The sequence below is a fragment of the Paroedura picta genome, chromosome 3 (genome assembly GCF_049243985.1).
Source record: "Paroedura picta isolate Pp20150507F chromosome 3, Ppicta_v3.0, whole genome shotgun sequence".
NCBI lineage: Eukaryota > Metazoa > Chordata > Lepidosauria > Squamata > Gekkonidae > Paroedura > Paroedura picta.
The window spans coordinates 121,730,541-121,750,307 of record NC_135371.1 but is presented as its reverse complement, the minus strand read 5'-3'; the positions used below and the strand labels follow the sequence as shown (position 1 = coordinate 121,750,307).

General features: G+C 41.9%; 1 protein-coding gene and 1 long non-coding RNA gene across 6 annotated transcripts in view; both read left to right on the top strand.

Annotated features, from left to right (window-relative positions):
* STX8 (syntaxin 8) overlaps positions 1–19,767 on the top strand; it is a 135,899-nt gene that overhangs the window by 33,479 nt on the left and 82,653 nt on the right. The window lies entirely within an intron of this gene.
* Positions 4,055–13,976, top strand: LOC143832708 (uncharacterized). 2 transcript variants are annotated; one of them, XR_013229374.1, is made up of 3 exons: positions 4,055–6,523; positions 9,549–11,095; positions 13,515–13,976. It is a non-coding gene; the product is annotated as an uncharacterized LOC143832708 (long non-coding RNA). The 2 variants fall into 2 exon arrangements; XR_013229375.1 differs by having other exon boundaries at positions 4,055–9,680; positions 10,989–11,095; positions 13,515–13,958.

The following is a 19,767-nucleotide window of genomic DNA, read 5'->3' as shown; positions in this document are numbered from 1 at the left end:
AATGCCTTCCCCTTTAGGGTTGTATCTAAAGTTGTACGTTTGGATATACTCAAGCCCAAATTAAACCTGAAATCAACTGTTTTGGATCAGCTTGGGGAAATGACCCCAAATGCTCCTGAAATTCTGGACATGATAAAAACTTACCTCTCAGAATCATTCGAGGATTTTGGAGAGGTACAAGGGGGGGGGAGGGAAGGAAGGAAGGTGACATACCAAACAGGATTTCTAAATGGGCTCTTAACAGCTGATGCTAACTAATTGCTGATAGTGAGTGATTGGGAGCCCAGGTTGGCTGCTGTTACATATAGGAGGGATATAATCTCCTATGGCTGCTAGAGAGTGTGCAATGGTCCCATTAATTCCTCTGTGTACCTTACCGTCATTATTAGGTGACACTTCTGTGTGTATATAAGTGTTTGTTTGTTTGTTTATTTATTTATTGTCAAGTTGCTTCCAATTTATGATAACCCCCAAAACATCCTATTGTTAACTCACTTGCAAACTGAGGGCTATGGCTTCCTTGAATTGATTCCTTGATGGAATCAATTCATCTCATATTGGATCTCCCTTGTTTTCTACTTCCTTTAACTTCTCCTGGCGTTATCTCCTCTCTTAGCAATATTTTTTTCTAGAGAGTCTTGTCTTCTCATAATGTGACCAAAATATGAATGGTCTCCAATTGGTCATTTTAGCTTCTAGAGAGAGGCTTGATCTGATCTGGAACCCACTTGCCTTTCTGTTGGTCCAGGGTATTTACAATACTTTCCTTCAACCCCACATTTCAATTCAATCTACTTTCTTCTGGTCAGCTTTTTTCATTGTCCAGTGTTCATACCTGGGACATAGTCATGAAGTATACTGTGGTATAAATGATCTTAATCTTAGTTGCCAGCAGCATATCCTTATACTTAAGGGTCTTTTTCTAGCTCCTTCTGGGCTGCCCTTCCAATCTCAGTCTCCTTATATCTTGGTTGCAGTCTCCCTTTTGGTTGAGTATGAAGCCAAGGATTACCAAGTTGTGAACAATTTTCAGTTTTTTTGTTGTCAATCTTAAATTTGTGTAATTCCACAGTAGTCATTACTTTGTCTTCTTGATGTTCAGCTGTAATCCTGCTTTAGCACTTTGTGTATTAACCTTCAACAACAGTTGTGGGTCTTCTAGTTCCTTAAAAATATGAAAGAGCAGGAGGTGCTGACTAACAGTCATTTGCTGAGGCTGCCTGCCTGCCAGCCAGCCAGCCTCCTTCCTCCCTCCCCTGGTCCCTCCAGGAGTGGGTGGGAAAAATGGCTTTATGGTTTTGGGACCCAAGTATACTACCCCAATCCTGGAATGGTAGCAACGGTCCAGAAACTTTGGGATGACAAAAAGCAGACTTTTCCCAAACTTGGTATCCAAAATTAATGCCAACCTTTTGCATTGCTTTTGCAGTGTGCGCCCCTTGTTGCAACATGCCTTCTGGCTAGGCATCATTGAGTATAGTTCTCATTATTGTTGTTGTTGTCATTTATTGTATTTTTAGTCTGCCCTTTCCTCTGTCATTTTGATATTTTTCCTTTCTAGTTTAAACCATCAGCTGATGATCAGAAGGCCAGCATTTTGTTTTACTCGCAACAAATAATTTCTGTTTAACTAGCAGCAGATGCTTTAGTTCAGTCTGAGCCCACTGAAATCACTTGCCTTAGACTGGAGTGACTCCGCATTTTGGATTGCACTGTAATTTGATTTTTTGGTGTTAATATTGTTTGTCGGTGTCTGAAAAACTGAAATTTTTTTACACTGAATCACACTGATGAATAGATTTAGTGAAACATGTTGTATCACTCAATTGTTAAAATGGTCCTGTGGGAGCAATCTGTAGCTTTTCCAGCTTTTTTTGTTTCTTACGGTATGGTAGGCCAGAGCTAGAACTTTGAAGTGCTGCCAGCTGTGTGACCTGTACGAAGATCTGGTCCATCTGGTCTGTTGCGGGAGAGGGTTGCATTAATATCTAACTGCAGAGAAGACAGAATATTTTCTATTTGCCAACAAGAAAGCCTGAAATGTACCTCTTGCCTAAGTCATTTCTTCATTTCAAAGTTGCTATTGCCTACTAGTAATTGGACAGATTTTATTTAATCTTTGTACCCTGAGGCAGCTTTTCCTTAGTTTCTAATGCATGTATTTGGTCTTGCTGATAACTCCACAAAAATTACTATTCCTGTTGACTAGCAAAGTGAATTTTGTAAACCATGTTTTTAAAAAGCTAATTAGACCTTATAATATGGTTTATATAATCCTGGTTTAAAACCCCATATGTTTGGAGATTATAAAACTCTAAAAAAGAGAAAGCAAGCCAAAGGGAAGGAAAATTATGTGGACCTCCTACCCCCATTTTTTAAACAAGAGGTAAATAAAGAAGAGTTGGTTTTTATATGCCGCTTTTCCTTACCCGAAGGAGGCTCAAAGCGGCTTACAGTCGCCTTCCCATTCCTCTCCCCACAACAGACACCCTGTGAGGTGGGTGAGGCTGAGAGAGCGCTGATATCACTGCCCGGTCAGAACAGTTTAATCTGTGCCGTGGCGAGCCCAAGGTCACCCAGCTGGTTGCATATGGGGGAGCGCAGAATCAAACCTGGCATGCCAGATTAGAAGTCCGCACTCCTAACCACTACACCAAACTGGCTCTCTAAAGATGAACCACACTTGCAGCGTGGAGGTTACATAACCTCTTGGCTCCTTTTCTTTATAGCAGTGGTCCCCAACCTTTTTGTCACTGGGGACCGGTCAACGCTTGACAATTTTACTGAGGCCCAGGGGGGGGGGTAGTCTTTTTCCGAGGGACGTCGCCACCGCCGCCTGAGCCCCTGCTCCACTTGCTTTCCCACCAGCACCCCTGACTTCCCACCGCCCGCTGGGGGGCGCTGCCAGTAGCAGCTGCGCAGTACCATGTCAAGGGGGAGCCCTAGCCATAGCGGCCACCAGAGAACACCAAAGGTGAGCCGGCAGAAGAGTGGCAGGGCAGCCCCTGAGACAGCAGCCAGGGAGGAGGATGAGGAGGTGTCATGGCCTGGTACCAACTGATCCACTAACCGGTACCGGTCCCTGGACTGGGGGTTGGGGACCACTGCTTTATAGGATTCTGATCAGGCACAATCAAGCTATAGAACCTTTTGCAGAATTTCTGCTCCTGGAAGGACTGTGCACTCCAACTGATTATCATTCACTCAGTTTAAAGGTGTTAGGATGCTAATGGATATTTTAAAAGGCAAAACTCATGCAACTGGGGGATGTGCTGCAAATCCAGAGTTCATAGTCACTACCTGGTTGCCTGGAGGCTTGTTTCTAGTTGACAGTGGTGGTTGGGTCTTCCTATTACTAGTTAATTTTGGTCAACTGAGTTTGTGGAGCAGGCTAAGAGAAGATGATGGTTCTTTTGTCGGTAGTATTTGCCATCTGCTTGTGGAAGTGAACATCAAAACAAACAGATCAGTCATATAAGGGGAATCCATTTTGTTGCTTTCCTTCAAAGCAAATTCTAATTATCCAGCATTGTTCAAGAAGGTGTATGAGTCAAATCCTGTTCCAGATAATACTTGGTAGTAGAGATGACAGCCCTGACTTGGATAGCCCAAGCTAGCCCAATTTTGTCAGATCTCAGAAGCTATGAAAAGTGGGCTCTGGCTAGTACCGTATATACTCGCATATAAGCTGACCCGAATATAAGCCGAGGCACCTAATTACACCAAAAATGCTGGAAAACTTATTGACTCACATATAAGCCAAGGGTGGTGTTTGGATAGTGGCTTTTACTCCTTTCCTCCCCCCTGTTTTGGGTAGGATTTTTTCCCTTTTCTTCCCACCCTTCTCCTCCTCCTCTCTCCTCTCTCCCTCTGACCCCTCTTGCCTTCATTCTTTCCTCTAGGGGTGTTTCCTCCTTCTGCTCTCCAGTCTTGTCTGGAAGCTGTTTTTTTTTTTAAATACTCGCATATAAGCTGAGGGGGACCTTTTCAGCTTAAAAAAAGGGCTGAAAAACTTGGCTTATATGCGAGTATATACGGTATTTGTTTGGGGACCTCCTAGGAATACCAGGGTCATGATGCAGAGGCAGGCAATAGCAAACCAGTTCTGACCATCTCTTGCATTGTAACTTGACAGCAGAGAGAGAGAGAGAGAGAGAGAGAGAGAGAGAGAGAGAGATATGAATGGAGCAGGGATAGCAGCATCTGATATTTACGTAAGGACCTAGTTTTGCACTGGTAGCTATTGTAATTAAGACTTCTGCTTTGAATCCTTTATGGTAGCAAGGGAAATGCTACCTTAAATGCTGCCTCATTCAACTCTGTATTGCTGGCTTTTATGAAACCATGACCACGAAAGAAAAAGGTTAACAGTGCTTTCTCCCATTATACTTGTGGTGTTTAACAATGGCCATTTTCAAACTGCCTTTGTAGTCCATTTTAGTAACCAGCTGCTAGCAGAACTTGTTTACCTGTTCACGCATGGTTGAGTTGCTTTTGAGGGAAACTGCTTTCTTCTGTTTTCATTGCACTTCTGAATCATTGTGGTTTGCTGTTTAAAATGTCCATAGTGCTTCCTACAATGCCACTTCGCTCCTTGCCCTTTTTGGCACGTAATCTCCCTTTTTAAAAAACACTCTAAATTGAGCTATAGCATTTCAGTGCCTTGATTCTATTGACTCCTCAGTGATGCTGCTATAACACTGAAATGCTATGTTGGTTTAGTGCTATTGCGCTCAGTTTGTTGTTGTTGTTGTTAGGTGCAAAGTCATATCCGACCCATCGCGACCCCTATTGCGCTCAGTTTAGACTGTTCAAAAAAAGACCTCCAAGGAAGATCACATGGTGAGAAAAGGGTGGGGGGGAAATGACACAGTTTGAAATAACCATCATGATTCATAAATGTCTCATTAATGGGAGGACATTTTCTGTGTCAAATACCTGTATCACTTTACTCAAAATTGGGCTGACAATGAATAACATCCAGTTTAGAACACTAATCTGAAAATCCTCACTATAAATGAACTCTTAAGGAAATGTCTGTTCATATCAGTGCTAATGAATCATTGCAAGTGGCAAGAAAGCGGTGCCTTTTTAAACAGAAATCTGCCATTCTTTAATTAGTTTGTTAATTGGCTTTCTTAAACAGCTGGCTTTTTTTCCTTCAAGGAACTATGGAAATGCTGGCCTCTTTTGTGCCTGTATGTGACTTGCAAGTCAAAGGCTAAGAGTTTGCTATGTGTTGAGTTATGGAGTTGTATCCTTGTGAACGCCTTGAAATGGCTTTTGACCATTTGGAAGGCTCTGAATGCTTTCCCAAGAGGATATGCAACACAGCCAACAAGAGAAGCCTGCATCCTTGAGTGAGCTGGTGCCCTGAGGTGTTACTGGAACTATTTGGGTATTTGGAATTCAGCAACCACAAAAGCCTTGAGTCATTAGGCTGCTGGTATTAATTACTTACAGTAATTCAGGATGATAAAGACATTTAAGAAATAAAACCTCAAGTTAGGCACTCTTAACTTGTGCTTTGTAATAGGAAATACTTTGGACAATGCGCCTTTCAGTGTCTGAGACATTATTGGTTGCTGGTATTAATTGTATACTGAAAGAGGACTATTGCTGTTGCCCCAGTGCTTCCTAAATGCTGTTTCTGATTTGCACGGTTGGTTACTTCATTTGCAAATCTTTATCATTTTAGCATTAGCTGGGTCTTATCAATTTCATTGAATGGATTATTGCCTCACTCCCCAAATGAAAGAATTCTGACAAGAGTGGCTAAAGTCTGAATCGGTTTAGCTATGGATGGATGGATGGATGACCATTTGGTGTAAACATAAATTGCCATGTTCTGCTGCATCCATGCCAACAGAGTTCCCTTGAAACACAAGTTTTGCCCTTTCTTGCCCAGCATCTTCAGTCTTTCTGCAGAAGGGCATAAATAAATCCCTGAGGTTATATCCTGGCAAGTCAACAAAAGTAGGTCCTGGAGGTGGTAGCCTGGTGATAGGTTGAGATTTTGGGTGAAGATGCTATCCTCAGGAACAATTTTGTTTGCCAAGTTAGTGCCCCAAGAGCAGCAGATGAACAGTTTGTAGGAAGGTTTGTTGATGCTTGCCAGTTGTTTCTTGAAGAAACAGGTTGAGTTGCTTCCTTTGGGGATGATCTCTTTATGGGTAAGTATGCCAGCAAGCTATTTAAAGGTGTGCTTGTGATACTTGCCCGGTGTCTTATTTTTAAACATTAACTTTTACAAACATAGGGAATTGAACTTTGAGCTTGAGATGAGCTTGAAGTTTCATGTTTTCTGCTTCAGTGATACCATTAGGTAATCTTTAGGATTAAGGAATACACCCAGCCATCTGAAAGTTTAGATCTGGTGCTTTGTAACACTAGAGGCAAGGACTAGTTTTGATCCGGGACTCCTATGGCTTAGTCGAGCCATGAATGCTTTTCCATGTTTCTGAACTGTGGCCGTCTGCCTGTTTTATCTCACGGAGGAAGAAGAGGGAAAAATTAGAATTAGGTTGGACCCAATCAAGTCTTTCTGCTGTTGAAAAAGGGAGAGGAGAGGATCTCTTTGACTACCTAAAGGCTACCCAAATAACTCTTGGAGTCATGCGACCTGTGTTGGGTGAAAGGCATGTGTGATAGGTTGGTGTAAAGAGGAGAATTGGGTGACTGAGTGAAAAAGTCGACTGAGTCCAGCCTTTTGCATTTGGGTTTCTGGGGAACTAAACAGTTCTTATAGTAAATTTTAAAGAATTCTAACAATAAGGTCCAAATATAATGATTGCTGTAAATGGGGGTTCAAAACGAATTGCTGGTTTAAATTCATCAGCATTATATGGCCTCTTCCTTCCAAAAACATGTTCAATAAGAGAAAAAATAATTATTCCTCAGCTGTATCCTGTAAAATGCTTTATATAGCAATGATGGTTAATGACATTAGCAAGAGATTTGTTTTTGGAAATACAGGAAGGTTTTTGCATGCTTTCTGTTAATAGTAATTACCGAGGGAAAGGAAATTTAGTCACTGTAACTAGGAAAAAAATGCATTTGCTTGCAACCAGTTCAGTCAAGCTGCTGCCCTGATGTTTTGTGGAATAAGTTTGTCCCTTGTCATAAGTTAGCACTAATTGTTTAATTGTTGATTTTTAAATGGAGCTTTTCATTTAGATTTTAATTGATGGTAAAAGCATTTAATGTGGATTGTGGTGTAGTGAGTAATCTTGTCCATTAAGTCAAGTGCCTTCTAGTAGTGAATTTATTTTCTGAGGTAGGGAAGTTTAATATTGAAGTTCTTACTAATTACTAATATAATCTGCATTGTAATAGTCTAAGGATATTTTTTTGAAAAACAATACTTATAATAAATCCATTGGTCTGTCAAACACAAGCCTCTGCATTACAGTGAGTGTTTATAGACACCGCTTCATCATAGTCACTGATTAGGACTGAAGAGATGCAGATGATCCTGTTTTCAAAACAAGATATAAGTTGATCCCAAGTAGAGGTGATGTTCTCGACAGGTCTGTTGAGAATGATGGAATCCTGTCAGGTTGTGATTCTGTGGTCCGACTTCCATGTTCTCCCACTGTAAAGATCCCTTCTATTTTTCCAGGATCTCATAGCCCACACACAATTCAAGCTAATTCAGGTACATTGATCCTTGATACAGGAAGTACAGTGGTGTATGTACTCTTAATAGTTTCTGGAGGGAACTCTGATTCAGCAACCAAAGAGGATGATGGTGACTTTAGTTGCCAGCTTCTCTGACTGGGGGCTTGCTCACAGGGAAGAATGGCTCGGGACATTTGGTCTAAGGAAGAGTTGTCTCGAAGCCCTACATTTCTATTTTTTTTAAATAAGGCTTTAAACATTTTTTATAAACAAAGAAAAATACCATAATAAAAAAAGCCAACAACTCAAAACTATCTGATAACCTCATATAATATAGGGATAATACCATCATGTTATGGTGGTGTTCCAACCAATAAAGAAAACACAAAAAACATATATAGACCAAAAACAAGAAAAAAGGAAATGGACAGGAAAATAAAGGGAGTGGGGAGAGCTTCCATCCAAGTTGGCTATAATTATACATAATTTCATTATGTCAATTTTTGAAAGATAATTTTGTCTAATATAATGATTTAATACCGTAGTCAAATTTTCAGATAAGGGTCTCTATCCAATTCAAGAATGTTTTTAATGAGCTATATCCTGAAGGTTCCATTAAATAAATTATAAAGCTATTCCAAATGATCTTAATCTTTTTTCTCCCCTGAATTAATCTATTTGTTAATTTCTTTATTGCTTCTATATTCCTTAATTTTGCATTCCACTTATCCAATGAAAGCCCTTTAGTATTCTTCCAGCTGCGACTAAAATAAAGTTAATAAGTGGGTTTTTTGTTTATGTTGGGAATTTCCAAATCCTTTGTCAGCTATCAAGGGGAGTGCCAAATCCAAGTTGTTGATGCAGAGGGCAGAGACCCATGTGAAATCGATCAAGGCTGTTCATATAGTAGAACAATACCTTAGTTGTCTGGGTCAGTGGGAGGAACTTAAACCAAGCAGAATGGCTGCTGAATAAGGCAGTTTTTTCAATAGATATGTCACAGATTTGGCAAAGTGATAGAGGACTTGTTAATGCTGGATCAAAACTTCCCAGCACCCTGGTTGGTCTCATGAGCAAAGTCTCAACAGGCCATAGGAGTAGATGTCATAAGCTGCAACTGGCCACCTCTGCTGCTATATGTCTTTCCTTCCACTCAGCTAACCCATCAAGTAATGATTGATCTCAAGATGGAAGTACTGGCCAAGGAGGTCTTGCTGTAAGACCTTCTAAGGATGCCTTTGAAAGAACCTTGGTATCTTCCAGTCAGGAAGGACCATTTCCACATGGAGGGCTAAAATGGCGAGTGGCTTCCTGCTTGCAAATGCAGGATGGTAAACCTCGCGTTTGCAGCCCTCCTTGTGGGGAGACTCCTCCCACGTTTTCCCTTTGCTCTGTTGGGGCTCTCTTGGTTCCTGACAAGGTTGCAAAAGAAAACAAGCTGAACTTCTCCCCTCCTCCCCCTCCTTAGCTTGTCAATCACAGCAAGCCACAGATATATATATTTAATTCCGGCTTATTTTAGGTTAGACTTCTGGGCTGATACTGAAGGGAACTGAACCCCATGATGGTTTATTATGAAACCCAAATTAGGATCTTGCTGAAATTCTCTATATCCAACCATTAGAAGTAAGCAGAAAAGCAGTCCAACCAAGAATTCCCAGTGATTTATATATTCAAGATCCTTTAATTATTCTTATTGGAAATAAAAATAGTTGGTTGAACGAACAGCCGTTTCATGCAAACTTAATTTGTTGGTCACAATCTACCCTCCCCATATCATCCTTCATCTTTTCCTTTAATTAGTAGAGGTTATTTGGAATAAAATACTTTGAGGAGAAGAGTGGCAAATATTTTATTTAAAAAACCTTTTATATTGTCCTCGGTTTTTAAAATAAATATTCATAAAATATTTATCTTCTGTTTTATAGGTTCACTTTGGAACAGGGGGTCCCATATTGACCAGAGCTGTTGATTTGTGAAATCTGTTCTGTCATTTTAAGATGTACAAGACTCCCTTTTTCCCATTTCTTAAAAAAAACCCATGGACAACTGTGTGTTGGGTATGTTTGAGAAACATTTGAAAAGTCAGACGTTCTATAGAATGCACTGTTACCAGCTTGTTTTGATGGTCGTTGGCATAAGTAGTAGCTTTGAAAATAGTTGTTAGATTTTTTACCTACTAGTAAATGATAGGAGAATGTATGTATACAACTTCTTCTGGCTCTAGAGAGCACATTATATGTGGTTGTTCTGAGCAGCTTACTTGAAAGCTAATGCTTTTTCTTTTTGATTCCCCAGAATGTGCTGCCCATTGGTGCTGAGAGCTCCCATGGGTTCTAGGAGCTGACATTGTCTAAGAGTTGTAGGGAAGGGTGGTGTATAAATGTATTATTATTAATAATAATAATAGTCACTGGGGATGTAGTTTTGGAAAATTACTCATATTCTTGACCCTTGGTACCTGTTTGTGACGTTTCTATCTCATAGTATTAGCAAGTAGACCTCCAGCTTCTTGGACCAGTATATTTCTAATCCAGAAATCTTAGGTACTTCTGTGATTTCTCCTTCCCTTATTTTGTTACATTTTTCTGGGGTGGGGACTCTCTGATGTGGTCTGTTTTGTCAAACTTAATTTAGGCATTCTGGAAGTATCAGTTCTCTGACATGGGCAATGTAATAAATGCAGATGGAAGACTGAATGGCTGAAAATGGCCCCTAAGTAAATTCTTTCTCTAGTACTCTCCATATGTGCAGGAAAGGGAGTCTCTTTGTGCATAGCAAGGAGCAGCAAGGAAATGAGGCCAACACATTGCAAAGCACTGCATTTTTCAGTTACTCCCAAAGGATGCTCCATGAGATGATTATTAATGTCTTTGTTCTCTGTTTTACTTTTAGCACTGGAGGACTTTAAATCACTTTGCAAGAAGAGCCTGTCTGTTCTCCAGTTACATAAACAATTGGTGTTATTGGGGCTAAAAATAATTTGAGGGGTAGGGGGTAGGTGGTGTGGTGAATGAGACATCACAAGTATATTTTCAAGCGCTTAAGGATGAGGTAGGCCTATTTCTGCAACAAGAATTGAGAAGGGTTTTTTTTGGTGTGAATAGGTCATACCTTCAAACAGATGTTTCAGTTCTGTTTATCCATCCACACCATGTGTATGGGGCTCATTTATTAGAAAATGAAGAATGAATGACAGACCTCATACTGTCCCCTTTCCCCAGGTTACATATTTAAATTGTAGCCACTGGAGTAAGAGATGTAAACGTCCTGGAAATGTTAGCAGAATGGAAATACTTCTTTCCCAAGGGGAAAGGCTACATGTGAAAGATGGAAATATTTACTTTAAGTGCCGTTGTTTATTACAGAATATTTGTAAGCAGCAGAGAAGAATGAACTAATTTTATGCTGGACCTCAAAGAGCATTTCTAAAGCATCTCATATTAACAAGATTAAAAATGGAGAAAGTGCTGTGGTGAGTTCCTTTGTAAATATAGTGTTAGTGCTCCCTTGACAACTACACTGAAAGAATCCTGCAGCACTGTGATCACAGGGATCCTACCAGTACTCAGAACCTGGAGCCACAGACAGCCTGTCCTCCTTACCCCAACAAGGAGAGGATACAGAGCCCTCTCTCTTTTTGGAATTATCATAATGAAATACAGTGCCATTTCTACCAAACTGTAGCAGTGTACAATTAGGGTTGCACAAGGCAGACAAGTAAACAGGTCTGATACTCTAACCATTATACGAGATCTCTTCCACAGAAAAGTGCCTTCCAGAAAAGGTTAGTCAAAGTTATACAGGCTTGCGTTCTAACTGAAGTAGCAGTGTCCATACTATGAATTTCTATAACAAATGTTTATAGTTCAGTTCTGGATAGGCAGATGTAAATCAGCTTGAAGAACTGTTCTTCTGAAAACTTCAAGCAAGCAACCCTTGAGCATTACAGGAATAGAAGTGAATCTTTTCGCAGTCTTACCACAGAAGTGATTATGAGCAATTCATGCATTAGCATCTGCATATGTGGCCATTGTCTATGAGGGCAAAACTTTCCCTTTTGGGAATTATTAGCATCTTTAAAACTTTGGGACACTTAAGTTTTCTGAGATAAGAGCAAAATTTTGGGTTCCAAAGTATTACAATTTATGTTGTTTGGAGAAATTAATAATTTTGGAAAATATTCTGGATACAGGGTAAATATGTCTAAAACTAAGGTCATGCTATTTGGTTTGTCTGATTTGAATGTAGAGGTAATTAAAAAACATTAAGGTGTGAGATTAATCCAGAGAAGGTTAAATACCTAGGAGTTCAAATTGGAAACTGCTCAGAGACACTTGTTGGCAGATAATTATGGTAACCTTTGGTCACAAATTCAACAGGATCTTAAGAGGTGGAACAGCTTGAATCTTTTGTGGTCAGCAAGAATGGCCACAATGAAAATAACAATATTACCGAAATTTAATTTCTTCTTTCAAGTCTTACCAATAGGCGTTAATGACTCTATGGTGAACAAATGGCAGTCTGAGATAAACAAATTTATTTGGAATTACAAAAGGCCAAGAATTGCCTTTGAAGTGCTACAAGATGATAAGAGAGGTGGACAAGGTGTCTCAAACTTAAAACTATACTTACATGCGGCCATACTAACAGCTGTGGCAGATTGGATAGTGGATCCAATTGCAAGAGAGTGGGCATTGGAAAAGGTGGACAGCAAGCACAGCTTCGATGAAATGCTCTGGCCCTCATCTTTAAACCGCTCCTGTGGAGCGGATTAAATAAAAGGCTAAGGGCTGTTTGGGAGGAGTTATGGCGGGCCCTGTCTGGGGTAAAAACTTGGAGGGCCCAATCAGGAGCCGCAAAGCGGCTCCTGATTAGGCCCTCCGAGTGTCCATCCAGGGCCAAGCTGCCGCGCGGCTCCCCATTGGCAGGTTGGCCCAGAATCCCCAGCCCTGTACGGGGACTCACCGCTCAGACTGAACTGGCAGCCCACCAGGAGAGTCCTCTGCACCGGATCCTCCTCCTGCTTCAGAAAGGCGCAGGGACTCTGCGTTGAAGACACGGCGTCCCTGCTCCTTTGCAGCCCTCCGAACACTGCCCATGGGGGGGAGGGCCCCGTCCGTTGAGCCCTTCTCTCGGCCCATGGAGCAGCCTCGCCGCGTTGCAGACGCGGCAAGCCTGCTCCTGGGCCCCAACCAAGCACACGTGATGCTCCGGGGTGCCGGGGGTTGCTTGCCGCCTTCTCCCAGCTCCAGGAGCGGACTCGCCGCATCGCTGGCCGACATGGCGAGGCCGCTCCTGGGGCCGGGAGAAGGCTCCGCGCTGCTCTGGGGTGGGGGTGAGGGTAGGTTGCTGCCTTCTCCCGCCCCCAGGAGCGGCTTTGCCACGTCGTGGACACGGCGAGGCCGCTCCTGGGGCTGCAAGAAGGCTCCGCACTGCTCCGGGGTGAGAGGGTTGGTGGCTTCCTTCTCCTGGCCCCAGTGCCGGCCTCCTGGGGCTGAGAGAAGCCCATGGCATGCCCCAAGGTGGGGTGCAGCCTCCCTGCCTTCTACCGGCCCCAGGAGACCAGCCTGGATGCAAAACCTAGGGTTTACTATCGCCATGGAAAAATGGGAACGAGTATGGTCCAAAATTCCTAAACAAACTATTAGATTTTAAGGGAAAATTGGTACAAGATATTTTATAGGTGGTACATCACCCCAAAGGTTATTGCAAGAGTCTCAGCAGGGTTTGATAATAAATGCTAGAAATATAATAAATTAACTGGCTCTTTTTATCATATGTGGTGGAATTGTGAAAAAGCAAAAACTTACTGGGCCAAAATACATATGGTGTTACAGGAAATACTGAAAATGCGGTTCCCACCTAATCCTGAATCTAAACTTTCATCCAAGTTCTTCCAGAATCTTCTTCTTTCATGCAACTACGGCCGTGTTGGTGTGGGCAAAGCACTGGAAAGAGACGGAGACTTCAACTACTTCTCTATGGCTAGACAAATTAGCAGACCTAGCAAAATGGCAAGACTTACTAACATGGTTAATAAGAAACCACTTGAAGAATATGACGAACAATGGTGTTATTACTTGGACTTTCTTAAGAAAGATAGGAAGTATTAATTTTTAGGTTAGGACCAAGAATAATTGATAATGTGATGGGGATTGAATATACTGTTTCTTAAGATAGTACTATATTATTTTTCTATTATGTAATAATATTTGCTTTCCTAGCTGGTTTTTCAGTTCTTCTGTTCAACTTTTTTGTAGACGCTTTATATATAACAAAAATAAAAATTTAAAAACAAAACAAAGTACTACAATTTGAATGTTTCAAAATGCTTTCTTCCATTTTAGATTTGAAAGGAACTTTAACATTGGGTAGAGGTAGAAATCAGTTTAAATGCAGAGGTATACATCTAGCAAAAATGGGTTCAGTTGCTGGCTGCTCTCTTTTACCAAATTAATTTCTTTGTTTGGATCCCTTTTTGCGATTGTTAGGGTGTCTCCCTCTTTAAAAAGAAGTTCCCTGTCCAACGGGACCAGATATGTATTTGAGACAACTCCTTTGATGAAGGCACGATGCCTGTCTTGACTCCATCCCAAAAGTTTTTTTTAAATTATGAAATTGCCCAAATTATTGATTCACCTAAGTATATGTAATTATCTATGAAAGAATGAATCATTTTGTAAGAAGTAGTTATTTTCACCCTGCAGCTGCTTCCAATTAATGTCTGTCACTTCTGGAATAGCTGAAATACTGTTTGGGAGAAGTTAAATTACTATAACCCTACTATTTTGGTCCTTCTGTACAATTCTTTCCTACTTAAAATGACTTCCACAAGTCATAGTTCAGGGACATGAGAGCTATTGAGGTACGTTTCTGAGCTGCGATTGTGAGAGTCATTGCATTTGTCAACGCAAATGGTGCTTGTTGTCCCTTATGAATGATTAGGACTGGTAGATCAAAACAAAATTCTAGTAGTCAAGTGCTTTGCCTAATTTTGGATAACATGAAAGCTGCATCTGATTGGAACATCTTCAGATTGGGATTGAGAAGGAGGACAGTGGTTGATGAATGAAGGTATTTATTTATTATTTATCATATGGCTTGTGTGTAGTGTAACCTGGTGATCTGAGGATTGCCTTGCATCCAGGCAAGGGACATTCAGAGTTGATTTGCTATTTCCTGCTTCTGCATCAAGAACCTTAGTGTTCTTTGGAGGAGCTCCATTCCTTGGAGATCTCCTATCCAAATACTAGCCAGTGTTGGCCCTGTTTTTTTACCAAGATGTGACAGGATCGGGCTTGCCTGGGTTATACAGGTCAGGGTGATGAATGAAGGTGTTGTTATGGGACTGACAGATAACCTACCTTTAACTTGCTTGGTTATCCAGACATCACTTACTGTCTCTAGTCAATCTTTAGATGCTGCTAGGAAAAACAGATAACTGATTAAAGGCTTTCAGGGAAGCTATAAATGATATTTGAACCTGACCATGTGAGTGAGAAGAAAGTAAAAAAATGAGACTATACCTCAATATCATAGAGACCAAGTTCATGACAAATACTGGAAGTAGCACCAAAGTCACGATTGACAATGAGAACGTTGTATTGATGATTTCATCAATTGATGATTTCATCTTTCTTGGCTCTATGATCACTCAAAGTGGTGGATGCAGCCGTGAAATCAGATGGCAAATAGCACTGGGCCGGAACACAATGTTAGGCATGAACAAAATATGGAAGAGTTAGGATATCAGCCTTAATACAAAGTGCCGGCTAGTCAATGCTGTTATATTCTTCATAACAACCTATGGATGCAAAAGCTGGACCCTGAAGAAGGAAGCCAGGAGGAGAATAGACAGTGTTGGAGACAAATGCAGCGAATACCATGGACAGCCAAAGTTACCAACAAGATAGTTTTAGAGAGGAGCACACCAACTATGTCATTAGAAGGGAAAATATTACGGCTAAAGCTCACTTACTTTGGACCCATCATGTGATCAGATTTGTTAGGAAAATTGTTAATGCTTGGCATGGTCAACAGCAAAAGGAAACATGGTCGCCAAAGGATCTGCTGGCTCAACACGATCAAAGCAGATACAGGGATGACCATGAACCAAATGAACGAAGCAGTCATTGACAGAGACGAATGGAGAATACTTTCCTAGATAATCACCGAGGGTCAGACACAATTGAATGGATATCATCGTCGTCGTCGTCTCTCCATGGATTCCTGATACAAAAGGCTGCTGATTCTTCTTTAATGTAACTTATACTTGAAAGCAGGGAAATGTTAAGGCCTCCAGCTGCTTTAGCTTGGTTATTGGTATAGGTCCTGGTTGACCCAGTAGAAAATTGGCTTGAATATGGGGTAGGGGGATGGGCCAGGAAGTGCGCTTGCCCACCCTGGCAAGGATGCAACTTGTGAGTGACCATTAATGCCTCACTAACCTTAGAGGCACAGGTCAAGAAGGTAGCTAGCCAGGCATTTTTCCATCTTTGTCAAGCTCGGCTACTAGCGCCCTACCTGTCGCCTGAACACCTGACCAAGGTGATCCATGCGACATCTACCTCCAGAATAGATTTCTGTAACTCACTCTACGTGGGCCTACCCTTGTCCTTGATCTGGAGACACCAGGTGGTGCAAAGTGTAGCTGCCAGGGTTCTCACAGGAACACTGTGGAGGGCCCATATCCAGACAGTGCTGAGGGAGGTGCACTGTGGAGGTGGATCTGGTTCAAGGTTTTGGTTTTGACCTTTAAGGCCCTATGCAGTTTGGGACCTACATACCTGAGGGACCGCCTATCGCCCTATGCCCCCCACAGAACCCTACATTCTGTGGGTGACAATTTACTGGTGATCCCTGGCCCCTGAGAAGTCTGTCTGGCCTTGACCGGGGCCAGGGCCTTTTTGGTCCTGGCCCTGACCTGGTGGAATGAGCTCCTGGGTGAGCTGTGGGCCCTGCAGGAGCTCTTGGCGTTCTGCAGGGCCTGCAAAATGGTGCTTTTCCGCCAGGTCTATGATGGAGGCTGGGGGCAGTGAGGAAGATCAGTGGGGCCCCCCTGGTGTTAAGCAGCAATCTGTGTTATCTGACCCTCCTTCCTTCCCCTCTATAGTTAGGGATGGGTGGGGGTGGTATTTTGCCATGTCTGTTTCAGTGTGATATTGTGTCCATTTTAATGGGGGTTTTAATGGGATTTTTATTGAATGTTTGTAACCCACCACAAGCCAGCCTTGGGATCATTATCATTATCATTATCATTATCATTATCATTATCATTATCATTATCATTATCATTATCATTAAGAATAAGAATAAGAATAAGAATAAGAATAAGAATAAGAATAAGAATAAGAATAAGAATAAGAATAAGAATAAGAATAAGAATAAGAATAAGAATAAGAATAAGAATAAGAATAAGAATAAGAATAAGAATAAGAATAAGAATAAGAATAAGAATAAGAATAAGAATAAGAATAAGAATGTTTGTTTTCAGGAACTGCAAATGGACTCATTGGTTGACTTCAGATATGATAAAAATTCTGGTTTGTTCATTATGAGAATGAGCCCCTCCACAATCTGCACAGTGAACCAAATTTCCAGTTGCCAATCAGAAGCACTGCTGGGCAGAAGTCTCACCTGGCCCTGCCTACATTCTAAGAACTTTTGAGCGCTAGGAAAGGTATCAGTGGGCATCACAGTGCCTGTGGACATGTCTGGGCATCCTTGCTCTAGAGTAGGGGCGGTCAAGCTGTGGGTCTCCAGATGTCCATGTACTGGCAGGGGCTCATGGGAATTTGGAGACCCACAATTTGGCCACCCTTGCTCTAGAGGATCTGTATTGCTGCTTTAATAAAACTTACTTTTCTGACGATTTCCAAATTAGTTGAAGACTTTAGTTGGTAGGTTGAAAGAGGACAAACATTTTCTTATTCTTGTTTTGTAAGGACTAGAAACATTCTAGGTGGAATGCCTGTATAATAAGAGTACTAGATTCTACCTAAATGTACACATCAATGGGTAAGCCAAACCCAATAAATACAAAATCCTATTCTCTGTGACTTTTCAAAGGGCATACTGAAGTTAGCTGTTTTCATTATTTGTCTCACAAAATATAGAGGGTCATCCTTGCTTGTCAGAATTCAAACGCATTGGGAGCATCTGAGAAGACAGCTTGGGAGGGGGGCATGAGCTCTAAGAAGCCTATTTGGATGAACAGAGAACTTCAAGAGGAACTAAGAAAGAAAAGGAAAATGTTCAGGAAATGGAGGGAAGGACAGAGCTCTAAAGAAGAGTACCTACAGGTTACTAGGCACTGTAGATCAATCATCAGAAAGGCCAAAGCTGAGAGTGAGCTAAGATTGGCCAGGGAAGCCCATTGTAACAAGAAAAGATTTTTCAGTTACGTGAGGAGCAAACGTAAAGTAAAGGAGGCAATAGGCCCGCTGTTGGGTGCGGATGGACAAACGAAAGATGCAGAGAAAGCAGAAAGGCTTAGTGCCTATTTTACATCTGTTTTTTCCCACAGGTCAAAGTGTTTAGGCACATCTAGAGATGGCTGTAGCCAAAGGATAGTGTCTGGGTGGCAGGTTAACATGGATAGAGAGGTGGTCGAGAGGCATTTAGCTGCACTGGATGAGTTCAAATCCCCTGGTCCAGATGAAATGCACCTGAGAGTACTCAAAGAACTTTCCAGAGAACTTGCACAGCCCTTGTCCATCATCTTCGGGACCTCTTTAAGGACTGGAGATGTCCCGGAGGACTGGAAAAGAGCAAACGTTATTCCGATCTTCAAAAAAGGGAGGAAGGATGACCCGGGAAACTACAGACCAGTGAGTCTGACCTCTGTTGTGGGGAAGATAATGGAGCAGATATTAAAGGGAGCGATCTGCAAACATCTGGAGGACAATTTGGTGATCCAAGGAAGTCAGCATGGATTTGTCTCCAACAGGTCCTGCCAGACCAACCTAGTTTCCTTTTTTGACCAAGTAACAGGTTTGCTGGATCGGGGAAATTTGGTTGATGTCATTTACTTGGATTTTAGTAAAGCTTTTGACAAGGTTCCCCATGATGTTCTGATGGATAAGTTGAAGGACTGCAGTCTGGATTTTCAGATCGTTAGGTGGATAGGGAATTGGTTAGAGAACCGCACTCAAAGAGTTGTTGTCAATGGTGTTTCATCAGACTGGAGAGAGGTGAGTAGCGGGGTACCTCAGGGTTCGGTGCTCGGCCCGGTACTTTTTAACATATTTATTAATGATCTAGATGAGGGGGTGGAGGGACTACTCATCAAGTTTGCAGATGACACCAAATTGGGAGGACTGGCAAATACTCCGGAAGATAGAGACAGAGTTCAACGAGATCTGAACACAATGGAAAAATGGGCAAATGAGAACAAGATGCAATTTAATAAAGATAAGTGTAAAGTTCTGCATCTGGGTCAGAAAAATGAAAAGCATGCCTACTGGATGGGGGATACGCTTCTAGGTAGCACTGTGTGTGAACGAGACCTTGGGGTACTTGTGGATTGTAATCTAAACATGAGCAGGCAGTGTGATGCAGCGGTAAAAAAGGCAAATGCCATTTTGGGCTGTATCAACAGAGGCATCACATCAAAATCACAAGATGTCATAGTCCCATTGTATACGGCAATGGTCAGACCACACCTGGAGTACTGTGTGCAGTTCTGGAGGCCTCACTTCAAGAAGGACGTCGATAAAATTGAAAGGGTACAGAGGAGAGCGACGAAGATGATCTGGGGCCAAGGGACCAAGCCCTATGAAAATAGGTTGAGGGACTTGGGAATGTTCAGCCTGGAGAAAAGGAGGTTGAGAGGGGACATGATAGCCCTCTTTAAGTATTTGAAAGGTTGTCACTTGGAGGAGGGCAGGATGCTGTTTCTGCTGGCTGCAGAGGAAAGGACACGCAGTAATGGGTTTAAACTTCAAGTACAACGATATAGGCTAGATATCAGGAAAAAGTTTTTCACAGTCAGAGTAGTTCAGCAGTGGAATAGGCTGCCTAAGGAGGTGGTGAGCTATCCCCTCACTGGCAGTCTTCAAGCAAAGGTTGGATGCACACTTTTCTTGGATGCTTTAGGATGCTTAGGGCTAATCCTGCGTTGAGCAGGGGGTTGGACTAGATGGC